A 12,813-nucleotide genomic window follows, 5' to 3' on the forward strand; every position below is an offset into this window, starting at 1 on the left:
TTCTCTGTGTATTTGACTGGTAGAATTTGTTTGTGACAAGACGGCCACTGGAGATCTTTTAAAGAGTGATTAGGCAGATTGAAGTGCTGTCCAACATATTTCTATATGTTCCTTTTACGTATATCTGATTTGTGTCCGTTGATTCTTTCTCATAGGGACTGTCCATTTTGTCCAATATATATAGCAGAGAGGCATTGCTGGCATATAATGGCATAGATCAAATTACTGGATGTGTAGTTGAATGATCCCTTGATTTGGTAGCTTATATTGTTGGCTCCAGTGATAAATTCGCTTGTATAGATATGTGGGCAGAATTGGCACCACTGCTGATTGCAGGACTGGGTTCCTGGAGGCTTATGATGTGTTTGTGTAGCATGGTTACCGGAAAGAGTTCGTTTCAGATTGGGGGGTTGTCTGTAAGCAAGAACAGGCTTTTCCCCAAAGATTCCTGAAAGTGAGGGATCATTTTTCAAAATGGGTTGCAGATTGTGTATAATGCGTTGGACGGGTTTGAGTTATGGACTATAGGTAATAACAAGTGAAATTCTGTTATTCTCCCTATTGGGTCTGTCTTGAAGTAGTATTCTTTTTATTCACAAGGCTTTTTTTATATGCCAATACTGCCTCCTTGTGTTTTTATATGGTTACAAAAAGAGAGGAAGATGAATTTCAAATTGCTTTTCATATTTGCATATGCAAGTACAGACACAAATCATAAACAAAGTTTTTTAAATTAAAGATATTTCATTAGAAAACAGAATCACTTGTGTATTTTTACTGTGTAAGGAAGCATTTTCTTCCAAAGGCCTGTCATAAGTGACTAAGTCTCAAACTATGAAGTATTTGGTTGTTACTTTTTCCTCATTTTTCTTGTCCGAGAAAAAAAACCACATGATCTAATCAGCACTTTTCAAAAAAAATCTCAAGACATAATAAATCAGTCAGGCTCCATATAAAAATAGATATAAATTATAAAGAAGAGAACAATGGGGAAAACACAAAATGAGAGTTCTTTAAAGACTAAGATGTTGGATAAGAAAAATCTATTTATATAAACAAAACAAAAACTACATTAACATACCATTATTTAGGTTGCAAATTCAAGCATTTGAAAGGCAGGAGACACAAGATATAGGAGCTTCCCCAAACAACCTTAATTCTGCTCTCCTTGAGTTCATCCTGTTGCACTTATTCCTGTGGGGGAAATAATGTGATTATATAATTAAATACTGTACCATACTGCATACACACAAAGGGACAGAATTAAAGTGATGAGCTAAGAATGCAGTGATGTATGCATTCTGTGGAGAGCCCTGAAACTGGAATTTCTGCCTTGTTTCCTGGCATGACTGCCCTTGGAGCTACAGAGGGAATTAAGACCATTTTCCTTAAAGGTTCTTCTATCTTTCTTGATGACTTTATGTACATTTGAATTCTAGTCTCAAACACACTATTAGTATTTTACCCTATTATTATATTGTACTACATCTAGATATTTATTATGACTGGTTTTGCTAGCACCAGGGCTGTGTGTGTTTGGGGTTCTTGTGTATGCTGGCTGTGTTGTTGTCTGGGGATTGTGCTGGGAGTTTTTCATAGAGTTGATGAATGACAGCTGTTTTCTGGTGAGAGGGTAATGTGCTTGGGTTTATTGTGTGCTGGTTATACAGTGCAGAAGGTTGTACTATGTTGATTTGTGTGGATAGAATAATAGAATACTAGAACTGGGAGGGACCTTCAGAGATCATCACATCCAGTCCATGTCAGGACCAAGCACGATATAAACATGGGTTTGGCAATTGGGCCTAGTAATCTACCATCTGTGCAGTGTTCCTCATACAATTAATGAACCTGTTGCATTCAAATTAGCAGTACAGTAAAGATGGTGATTGAGTGAGTTATCTCTGATATGATAATAGTCCAGGACCCTCAGCATGGCTTGCTCCAAGTGTACATTGTCAATCAAAATGGCTGAGAACTTAACAATTGGATAGTAACAGATTGTGAAAACCAGTGATGATTCAACCTGATGCTATTCTGAACAAAAAGAGCCCTCGGCCATGCTTGTAGCTGTTTCTGTTGCTTCACACTAATGACAATAATAGGCTTTAGAGTGACACACACACAGAGTGACATTTCTGGAATATTATCATGTACAGTAAACTTCCGATAATCCGGCACCTTTAGGACCCAGGGGGTGCCGGATTATCAGATTTGCCTGACTATCAGAAGGGGGGGCTATGAGGAGTCTGGGGTGGGGTGGGATGCCACCCCAGACCCCTCATAGCCCCCCCTTCCGATAGTCCGGCTCTGCCCCAGGCGTCCCTGATTCAGCCGCTGCTGGTCAGTTTCAGCAGCGGCTGAATCAGGGACGCCTGCAGCAGAGCAGCGGGGTTGCTGCCGGGTTGGTCCGGTAGCGCCGACCCTTGGCGCGGCGAGACCAACCCGGCAGTGCCCCAGCTGCTCTGTCCCAGGTGTCCCCAAGTTAGCCGCTGCTGATACTGATCAGCAGCTGACTCCAGGAAGCCCAAGGCAGAGCTGCTCTGCCCCGGGCTTCCTGGAGTCAGCCGCTGGTCAGTTTCAACAGCGGCTCAATCCAGATGCCTAGGGCAGAGCAGCTGGGGCACTGCCGGGTTGGGTTCCCAGCCCCGAGGGGCAGCGCTATGGGACCAACCCGGCAGCACCCCAGCTGCTCTGCCCTAGGCATCCCCGATTCAGCCGCTGGTCAGTTTTAGCAGCGGCTGAATCGGGGAACCTGGGGGCAGAGCAGCTCCAATGGTCCGGCTGCCCGGAGCACTTCCGGGTTCCTGATGGTGTCGGATCATCAGGAGTACCGGACCATCAGATGCCGGACCATCGGAGTTTTACTGTACAATAATATTTACATGGTTGAGTGGAGAGACAATTAACTTTTGTTTGTTGGAGATGAATGGCTCTGATTCATTCCCTCCCTTTGCACTGTTATGGCTTCACATAAGGGTGAGAAAGGTGACTGCCAGCGAAGGATTCCACTTACATAGATGAATCTCCATATGGCAGAAAAGTGGCACAGCTGCTCCTCCCCTATCTTGGCAAAGGTGGCATTCCAAAGGTGTAAGAGTGTGGCAAGAACACCTTGTACTCCAGTCATCTTCAGCTAGGAGAATGGCCCCAGAAGGTTGTTACCAGTTTATGTAATTTAGAGCAGCCCTGAGGCAATGCCGAAAAGTTGTCAGGCAAGTTGCCACTGCTCTACATAGGGAATGAAAAGGCAGGTATGTGTTCTAATGTCCAACTCACCACTATTTGGGATCCTGTGCCGAAATCAGCTTGACCAGACAAGGAGCTAGCCCTTTTTCCCCCCACCTTCATGAATGAACCAAATAGAAAATCACAGCTGTAGGACAAAACTGATTTAAGTATTTGAATCTTGCAAATAAAAAATAAAAAATCCTGGGTCTGAGTCTTTGCTGTCTAGCATCCTACAAAGTTATTTATTACTTGGCAAAGTGAATGTAAAACACACCTAAATCAGAACTCACCACTCTTGTACTCCACATCAGTCTACTTTTCATAGATGTAAAAAACTATACAGATACAAGGCAGTAGAAAATTAGGATATGTAAGTATAGTTAAACTATCAATAGCAGGAACATTAAGAACAGGCAGTGTTGGTGTTCCCTATCATATACTTGTGTATGCATTCATGGTTTGGTTTGATAGAACAATATCTGGTTTAATAAAATGATTGGTTAATAATAAATTATTTTTCTAAAGCAGTAAGAATTATGGGGGTAATATCCTATTCTCTTACACATCTGGCTAGCTGGCGGTTTAATAAATCAAAGCTTTTTTTATTTTTGTGTCCTAATATTTTGGCCTCATTCCCAAATGTAATACCTAGCTGTATGTATGGGACCTGATAAATTTACTCAAGTACTCTATCTTATCATACCTCTGGCCATTCAGGGGTGCTATACACACAAATATCTTGAAAGATACTTCCAAGTTTTTTTACTTGCCTATAGTTTGCACACCAATGCTACTATATAAATAGTATAAATAATATACGTTTACTATGGAGTCTCCCTACAATAGTATATTACATGTTTGTGAGCTGGTGCACAAAATTCATTAAAACCATAAAGTCTGTTATGATCACAATTCAACATTTTCTTACTTATAAAAGATGCAAATAATATTTTCTTTGTGAAAACCTGCTGCCCCTCAGTGGTTTGTGGAAGAAGCAGCAGAACATTATCCATCAGCAAAGTAATAACAATGTTCAACTCAGGGGCCTGGGACAGTAATCTTTTTTTAAATCAATAAATCAACTTTTGATTTATTTATTATGTCAAGAAACAAGCTCATAAGCATAGTATCTTGGTTCTGTACTATGCTCGGCACAAACACCCCACAACTAGGCTGTGTCTACATTGGCATCCCTTTCCGGAAAAGGGATGTTAATGAGACATCGCAATTGCAAATCCGCGGGGGATTTAAATATCCCCCTCGGCATTTGCATTTACATGGCTGCCGCTATTTTCGGGCTTGGGGATAAGCCGGAGAAAAGCGCCAGTCTAGACGTGATTCTCCGGAAAATAAACCCTTTCCTGAGGATCTTTTATTCCTACTTGAGGGTTTATTTTCAGGAGAATCATGTCTAGACTGGCGCTTTTCTCCGGCTTATCCCCAAGCCGGAAAAAAGCGGCAGCCATGTAAATGCAAATGCCACGGGGGATATTTAAATCCCCCGCAGATTTGCAATTGCGATGTGTCTCATTAGCATCCCTTTTCCGGAAAGGGATGCCAATGTAGACACAGCCCTAGTGTTTGTCATCCCCTATTTGATGTTAAATTTAGGACCAGAATGTGGCTTTAAATTGTCTTGCTCTGGAAGTGGTGTGGATGGGAAGGAGTACTGGGCTTGATTTTTGGCAATGAGCACTGATAACTACAGCTGAAGACTTAGTCATTAAGAGCTGCAGGTATTCATCACCTCTAAAAATCAGGCCTTATGACTCAGAATTCTTCCTAGAGCTTCTCAGATTCCATTCATGCCTGTGGATTGGGATGAAGAGAAGCAAAGTCATTAACTCACTTTACGCCACCCTTTTTAGACAGCCAATGCAGATGAGGCAATAGAAGGGAAAAAATCCAGACACACCCAACCTGTGCACAGAGGTGTGAGAGATGAAGGAACACTTTTTGCACTCTCTCCTCCACCTTGTAGTCATAGAAGAATGGACCCAAGGAAGCCATTAGAATGAAATCTCCTGTGAAGGACCATTTATCTGTAAAGCACCCTGTACAATGTTAATGATTTATAAATACATAACATACTATTACTACTACTAACATGCAGTATAATGAAATAACTTGACTAATCTAAGGAAGCCAGAAGGGATCACTGTTGATCATCTTTTGTGCTTCTCACAGTAGTCCACGAAACTAGCGCCAGTTTACTTACTCACCTGTGCTGTGGCCGTGGAGCCTCGTGGCTCCCCTTGGCTCCAGTTTGCCATTGGCAGCCAAGGAGAGCTGTGGGAAGCGGCAGCACAACCCACACTGCTACCTGTGGCTCCCCTTGGCTGCAAATGGAGAACCAGAGCCAATGGGAACCGCAAGGCTCCATGGCTGCAGCACTGGTAAGTAAACAAACTGGTGTAGCCAGTTAGCAGCTTTCTCAGAGTGGTAAACACTGATCTAGTATATTGGTTTTCAAATTTTTTCCTCATGACCCAGTTGAAGAAAATTGTTGATGCCTGTGACTCAACATAATTTGACTAGATTGTGGGCTCCAGAGTGGAGCTGAGGATGAGAGTTTTGGAGTGTAGGATGGGGCTCTGGCTTTTGGAGGGGGTCAAGTCTGGGACAGGAGTGGCTTATCTTCAGTGGCTCCTGGTCAGTGGTGCAGCGGGGGTGCTAAGGCAGGCTTCCTGCCTCTCTTGGCTCTGCAGACCATGCTGCATCTCAGACCCAGCCAGCAGCAGGTTCCCAGCCAATGGGAGTGCGGAGCTAGTGCTGGGGGCAGAAGCAGTGCGTGGAGCCCTGTGCATTGTCCTCTTCCCTTCTGCCGGCCACTTCTGGGACACAGCACACTCTGCGGTAGCCTGTCTTAGCAACTGCACTGGTCACCTGATCACCGTGCAGCAAGCAGACCCAGTGCCTGACATTCCATGATCCAGTACTAGGTCGCGACCCATAGTTTGAAAATCACTGATCTAGTGGGACAGGCCATAGCAATTCCATAACATAATTTCTAGATTTATAAATGATCTGGAGAAAGGAGTAAACAGTGAGGTGGCAAAATTTGCAGATGATACTAAACTGCTCAAGATAGTTAAGCCCAAAGCAGACTGTGAAGAGCTTCAAAAAGATCTCATCAAACTAAGTGATTGGGCAACAAAAATGGCAAATGAAATTTAATGTTGATAAATATAAAGTAATGCACATTGGAAAAATAATCCCAACTATACATATAATACAATGGGGACTAATTTAGCTATAAATGCTCAAGAGAGAGATCTTGGAGTTATTGTGGATAGTTCTCTGAGAACATCCACTCGGGGTATGTCTACACTAGCCCCTTAGTTCAATCTAGGGAGGCTAATGAGGGTGACCGAAATTGCAAATGAAGCACGGGATTTAAATATCCCGCGCTTCCTTAGCAGGTTCCCAGCCGGTCGCCATTTTAGAAATTGACTAGGCCAAAGTAACTGCCTGCATCTACACGTGGCAGTGAAACGGGATTCCAAATTAAAGCCCTAAATCAAATTAGCTGTTATTCCTCCTGGAATGAGTTTTAACAGCTAATTCGATTTAGGGCTTTAATTCGGAATTCCATTTCACTGCCGTGCGAAGACACGGGCAGTTACTTCGGGCTAGTCAATTTCTAAAATGGCGACCAGCTGGGAACACGCTAACGAAGCATGGGATATTTAAATCCCGTGCCTCATTTGCAATTTCGGTCACCCTCATTAGCCTCCCTAGATCGAACTAGGGGGCTAGTGTAGACATGCCCTCAGTGTGCAGTGGCAGTCAAAAAGCAAGCAGAATGTTAGGAATCACTAAAAAAAGAATAGAGAATAAGACAGAGAATATCTTACTGCCTCTGTATAAATCCATGATACTCCCACATTCTGAATACCGCGTACGGATGTGGTCATCTCATCTCAAAAAAGTTACATTTGCATTTGAAAAGGTTCAGAAAAGGGCAATAAAAATGATTAGGGGTTTGGAACTGGCACCATATGAAGAGAGATTAAAATACTTGGACTATTCAGCTTAGAAAAGAGGAGGGGGGGATATGACAGAAATCTATAAAATCATGACAGGTATGAGAAAGTGAATAAGGAAAAATTATTTATTTGTTCCCATATCCTAAGAACTAGGAATCACCAAATGAAATTAATAGGTAGCAGATTTAAAACAAACAAAAGGAAATTGTTCTTCATGCAGCACATAGTCAACCTGTGGAACTCCTTTCCAGAGGATGTTGTAAAGACCAGGACTTTAACAGGGTTCAAAACAGAACTAGATAAATTAATGGAGGTTAGGTCCATCAATGGCTATTATCCAGGATGGGTAGAAATGGTCTCCTTAGCCTGTTTGTCAGAGGCTGGAAATGGATGACAGGAGAAGGATCATGTGATGATTACCTATTCTGTTCACTCTCTCTGGGGTATCTGACATTGGCAACTATTGAAAGACAGGATATTGGACTAGATGGACTTTTGGTCTGGCCCAGTATGGCCGTTCTTATGTTTTTATATTCTTATCCAGAACCGTAAGGTTCCTGCAAGACAAACTGGCAGATGCTCATAAACCTCTTCTGCCATAAGATCCCTTGCCTCCCAGAATGCAGTTGGCTCCCTCTTGTTTTGTGACCTCCTTTTTCTGTGCAAGAGACTATGAGACTCATTTTCACTTCAGCTGAAGATGAGTGTAATTGATGTGAATTATGCAGAGCCTTTTGTTGTATTTTCTGTTTCAGTTGAATCAAAGCTCTGAAGCTGAACACCCTCCAAAGCTAGGGAAAAATTTGATCCAGATTTCAATGTGAAGTTTGCAGCTCAAGCTCATTGTTAGCTTCAGATTTCTTTGCTTGTTAGATAACTGTAATTACTGCTGTTCACACAAACATCTATATTAATATACTTTAAGTTTTGAGTGTGTGGAAGAACAACATCAGAGGAATCAGTTCTTAGGCAAGTCACGTGTAATACATAAATAGCTCTTCTGAAAGCATAACAAAGGGTTGGGCTATTTCACAGCAGAGCCAAAAATCTTCTTGAAGCAAAGTTTGTTTACAGTATAATTGCACATATTTCATACACAAAACAGATGGTCCTATTGTATCCAAATATATATTCCTTTAGATTTGGTGAAGAACACAAAATTACCTTTACTTAATTTATTTATTTATATTAATATGGAAAATTTATGTTAAGGTTGTTTATATTTGATTGGATTCCTCTCTTTTTTCCACGTCTATTTGATACGTCACTGCTCGTCTAAAGTCTCAGTCTTGAAAGAGGCTTTGTGCAGACACAGGCGTCTACTTATGCAGAGCTCCTTGAAGGATTTATAATTTAGATTATAAGATCCTTGGGGAAAAGGCTGTTTCTAGGTATGTTTTGGTATAGTGCCCAGCACTGATCATGATTAGAGCTTTTTATGCTGTAGTAATATGTGACAATTAGGGATGTTAAGAAGCTCATCTGTATAAGGTGGGGGGCTTGTTGTGGCACAGAGAAAGCTGGAGTGTCTAAGAGGATTCACTTGTGAGGCTTCTTGCTGACCAGATTGACAGCTGAAGTGCTCGGTGTGATTGGTTTGGTGCTTTACAGTGAGGATCCCATTCTTGCACTGTAAATAGCCCTGGTTCTGAGCAATTCATCCCGATTTCACCCTCACAGTGGTGCCCCACACCAATCTGTTATATTACAATTGTGCATGTACATAATTTGTTTCCCCAACAGACTTGGCAGGTGGCTCCTACCTTGAACTAGGATGGAGAGGATGGGACTTCCTCTTTCCCACATGCTATCTCCAAGGTCATGTCAGACTCACCCTCAAATTTCTCCCCTGGCTGTAGGATTCTGTGTAAATTCCTGTTCCCCATGCTTCCTGAACCCATCACTCCTCAGTTGCAGTGGACCCCTCCGTCCACGTAATTCTCCAAAATGGAGATGGCCTCTCCAAGCGTTTTGAGTTGGTGTCGTCGCACCCACAGTCGGCTATCCGGGGGCATGATTTGTAAAAACTGGTCCAACACAATCATCTCCACTACCTGCGTGGCTGATTTTCTCTCTGGTTCCAACCATCCTGTGGCCGCCTCTTTTAGTCAATGCACCACGGCCCTGGGGCGCTCCCCTGGCCGGTACTTCTCTGCCCGGAATCTTTGCCCATGTGTTTCGGGAGTAATTCCAGCCTGATCTAAAATGGCCTCCTTCACTTTGTGATAATGTAAGGCATCTCGGGCGGACAGGCTGGGCCTGTAAGGTAACGGGCCAGTAATGTCGCCCAATGTTCCTCTGGCCACCTGGCCGCCGTGGCAACCCTTTCGAAAGTTACTAGAAAGGCCTCCGGGTCATAACTCGGAGTCAATTTTACCAAACGCAGAGGTAACACTAGGGTGGCCCCTATCCCTGGGCCTTCTCCTGGTGTTCCTAGGGGGCCCCACGCGCCACCCCCCCGGGCTCCTGTTGCACCCACTGGTCCATTTGTTTCTGCTGCTGCTCCATTAGTTCCCTCACTAATGTCTGCTGCTCTCTTTGTTGCTCCGCCAACTGTTGGAGGAGCTGAGTTTGCTGTTGCTACTGTTGCTGTTGGCTTACGGCTAGCCATTCCAGCAGCTCATCCAGCAGCAGATCATTTAATGGGTAGCAGGTTTAAAACTAATAAAAGAAAGTTCTTCTTCACACAGCGTGTAGTCAACCTGTGGAACTCCTTGCCAGAGGAGGCTGTGAAGGCTAGGACTATAATAGAGTTTAAAGAGAAGCTAGATAATTTCATGGAGGTTAGGTCCATAAAAGGCTATTAGCCAGGGGATAAAATGGTGTCCTTGGCCTCTGTTTGTCAGAGGCTGGAGAGAGATGGCAGGAGACAAATCGCTTGATCATTGTCTTCGGTCCACCCTCTCTGGGGCACCTGGTGCTGGCCACTGTTGGTAGACAGGATACTGGGCTAGATGGACCTTTGGTCTGACCCAGTACGGCCGTTCTTATGTTATGTTCTTATTCCAGCAGCTTTCCTGCATCCATTTTTCTAGGCGTCTCTTTTTTTTTTTAAACCCTCCCCCTCTCTCGCGCTGGGGCTAGGGTACCCTTCCCTCCCCCCTTTTTTCCTTTTTGTTTTGCCTAACGTGCCCACATTCTCCACCAGTGTAGCCGAGTCCCAAGTTGGGGTGACGGAGGGGGGCCCTCCCCCCCACTTTTCTCCCCCTCCCTCGCCCTCAGCTTTTGCCCATCTGTCCACCGCTCCCGCAGTCTAGGTCCTTGGACCCCGCTCTTGGAGTCCCGCTGGGTCGCTCTGAAGCTGCCGCTCCCGGGCTGAGTCTCTGCTCCTGGGTCCGGCTTCCCATGGCTCTGGCCGCCGCTTCCTCCGGCTCGCCTGTCCAGGGCACCACGCCCCGCCAGTCTGGTCGGGGTTCCACGCTCCACTCCGCGACTTCCCCGGTCCTGGCACCCGCACCCTGTCTGCAGAAGGGGGTCGAGAGCAGAACCTCCTCCACTCCCCGCACTCTCCCTTTCTGCCCACCTTCCCTCCTTTTAAATGCCCCACGCAGCATTCCTCCACCCTTGTCCGGCGTCGGCCCCGGCTCCTAGGTCCTACCGCCCACCGGTTTCCGCCTGGGCCCCCCTGCGCCTGTGCGGCCCTGCTAAAGGCTCACTCAGGCTTCCCCGCCACTCCGGCATTCCCACAGCTGTTCCCCGGTCCTGGGCTGTTGGGAGTGCGGGGGTGGGATCCCCCATCACATGCAGGAAGAAAAGTCACTGTACAAGTAGCTGCTCCCCCACTTGCTCAACCCCAATGCATCTAGACCCCCTTCTACCCAGTTCTTCTCACCTAGCCTCCCCACTCCCTCCTGCACCCAGAACCCCACTATGCTAAGCCACTTCACACTTGAATTTTGCCTTGCTGAGCCTGCTTGCCCATACCTGGTTCAGTAGGCCTGGAGAGTCAGGACCCGGGGGTATTTCTGGCGCATTTCTGGGGCAGGCCCACTCCTTGCATTGTATCATAGTATGGTACAACTTCACTGCAGAGTCAATATCCTGAGAGGGAAAGAACTGCACAGTTATCTCCCACCTCTTTGTAGCCAATGGCCGTGCTTCTCAATGCCATGCTGGAGCATTTATTTGACAAATAAAATTGCAGAATTTCAAAATATTGTGTGCAGAACTTTAAAGTATTTTGCTTAGAATTTTACATTTTTTTGAAGCAAAATGCTCTCAGGAGTAATGGATAGATAGACTGAATGGGGATAAAAGCCAGAGAAAGTGTGGTGAAAAAGGAGATTTTATGCATGTATAGTGGACGTGTCTAATCATTAGAAACTACTGGGATGCAATCCATAACCAAGTATTCAAAATTGTTAGATATTTGTTACCAAATCTTACTATATATTTTAGAAATGTGTGTGTGTGTCTATCCATCCATCTGTGAGTCCTTTTGTTCAAGAACTCCACCTAAACAGTAAGAGTTAGGCTCACCAAATTTGGTATGCAAGTTCCTCTCATCATAACTTAAAGCAAAGTAAGGGTTTGTTTGTGCCAGAACAATGGGATGTGCCTGGAATTCAATTGTTTCTTATAAAATGGAAAGGGAGGGGGGTCTGGTAGGAGGGATAGTTATACTCTGGAATTACCACAGGAGAGCAGCAAGAGGCAGGAGACCAGAACAGCTATAACCCCATTGGGCCAGCAGGGGACAGGGGTGGAGAAAGTCACTGTTGTCTACTATATATTTCAGAGTTTGTCCATTTGGCTGTCTGTTCCCCAACTGGGGGACATGCCCATCCCCTGGATGTGCCCACTGCAGTTGCAGCAACCATGGACAGGTGCTTCTCATTTGGCCCCAAGCTGCTGTGGTGAGAGAGGGATGGGGCTGTCCCTTCTCCTTGGGGTAGCCTTCATACTGAACCCTTCATCCCAGCTCCACCCCAAAACAATGATTTCAATGAAAAAAAGCAAAACTTATTTGAGTTAAGGACCGGAGAAATGCCAGGTAAATCTCCTAGTGATGGATGAAGGAGGAAACAAACAAACATAAAACACTGGAATATGTTGATCAAAGAAGTTAAGTCATCTCAAAATCTGTCTCATTCCACAATCCAATTGTTCTCCATTTAATGTTTTGTGATGTTATTAGAAACTTGACATGAATGCTATCATTTATTTGAAAAAGGATTGCTTTGCAATAGTATGCTTTTCAACTTTTGGTTTGATTTCTATGGCAATTGACAGTTCGCAGAGCAGTGTGCAAAGTTTGTAGCACAAATACTTACAATTTATGTATATTTACCATATTATCTAGGTGCTAGCACTGTGCTTATTTTTTACATTTTGAACAAAAAAATATTAAAAATCAGTGATATGGAATACAAATTAAGGTTAAATAGATAAATGTAGTTTAGACAAAATAAGATCATTTTAATGTCACTCATATTGAATTTGATATGTTGGCTGGGAATCTTATGCAGTGTTCCTTGACTGATAAGACAATTCTAAAAACTATATACAGCATAGACAGATCTCAATCAAGAAGTACACATCACCTCTCCTGGAACTTCTGGATTTCATGCTATTTTTAATATGTGACATTTGA

The sequence above is a fragment of the Pelodiscus sinensis genome, chromosome 6 (genome assembly GCF_052426305.1).
Source record: "Pelodiscus sinensis isolate ZL-2025 chromosome 6, ASM5242630v1, whole genome shotgun sequence".
NCBI classification, from domain to species: domain Eukaryota; kingdom Metazoa; phylum Chordata; order Testudines; family Trionychidae; genus Pelodiscus; species Pelodiscus sinensis.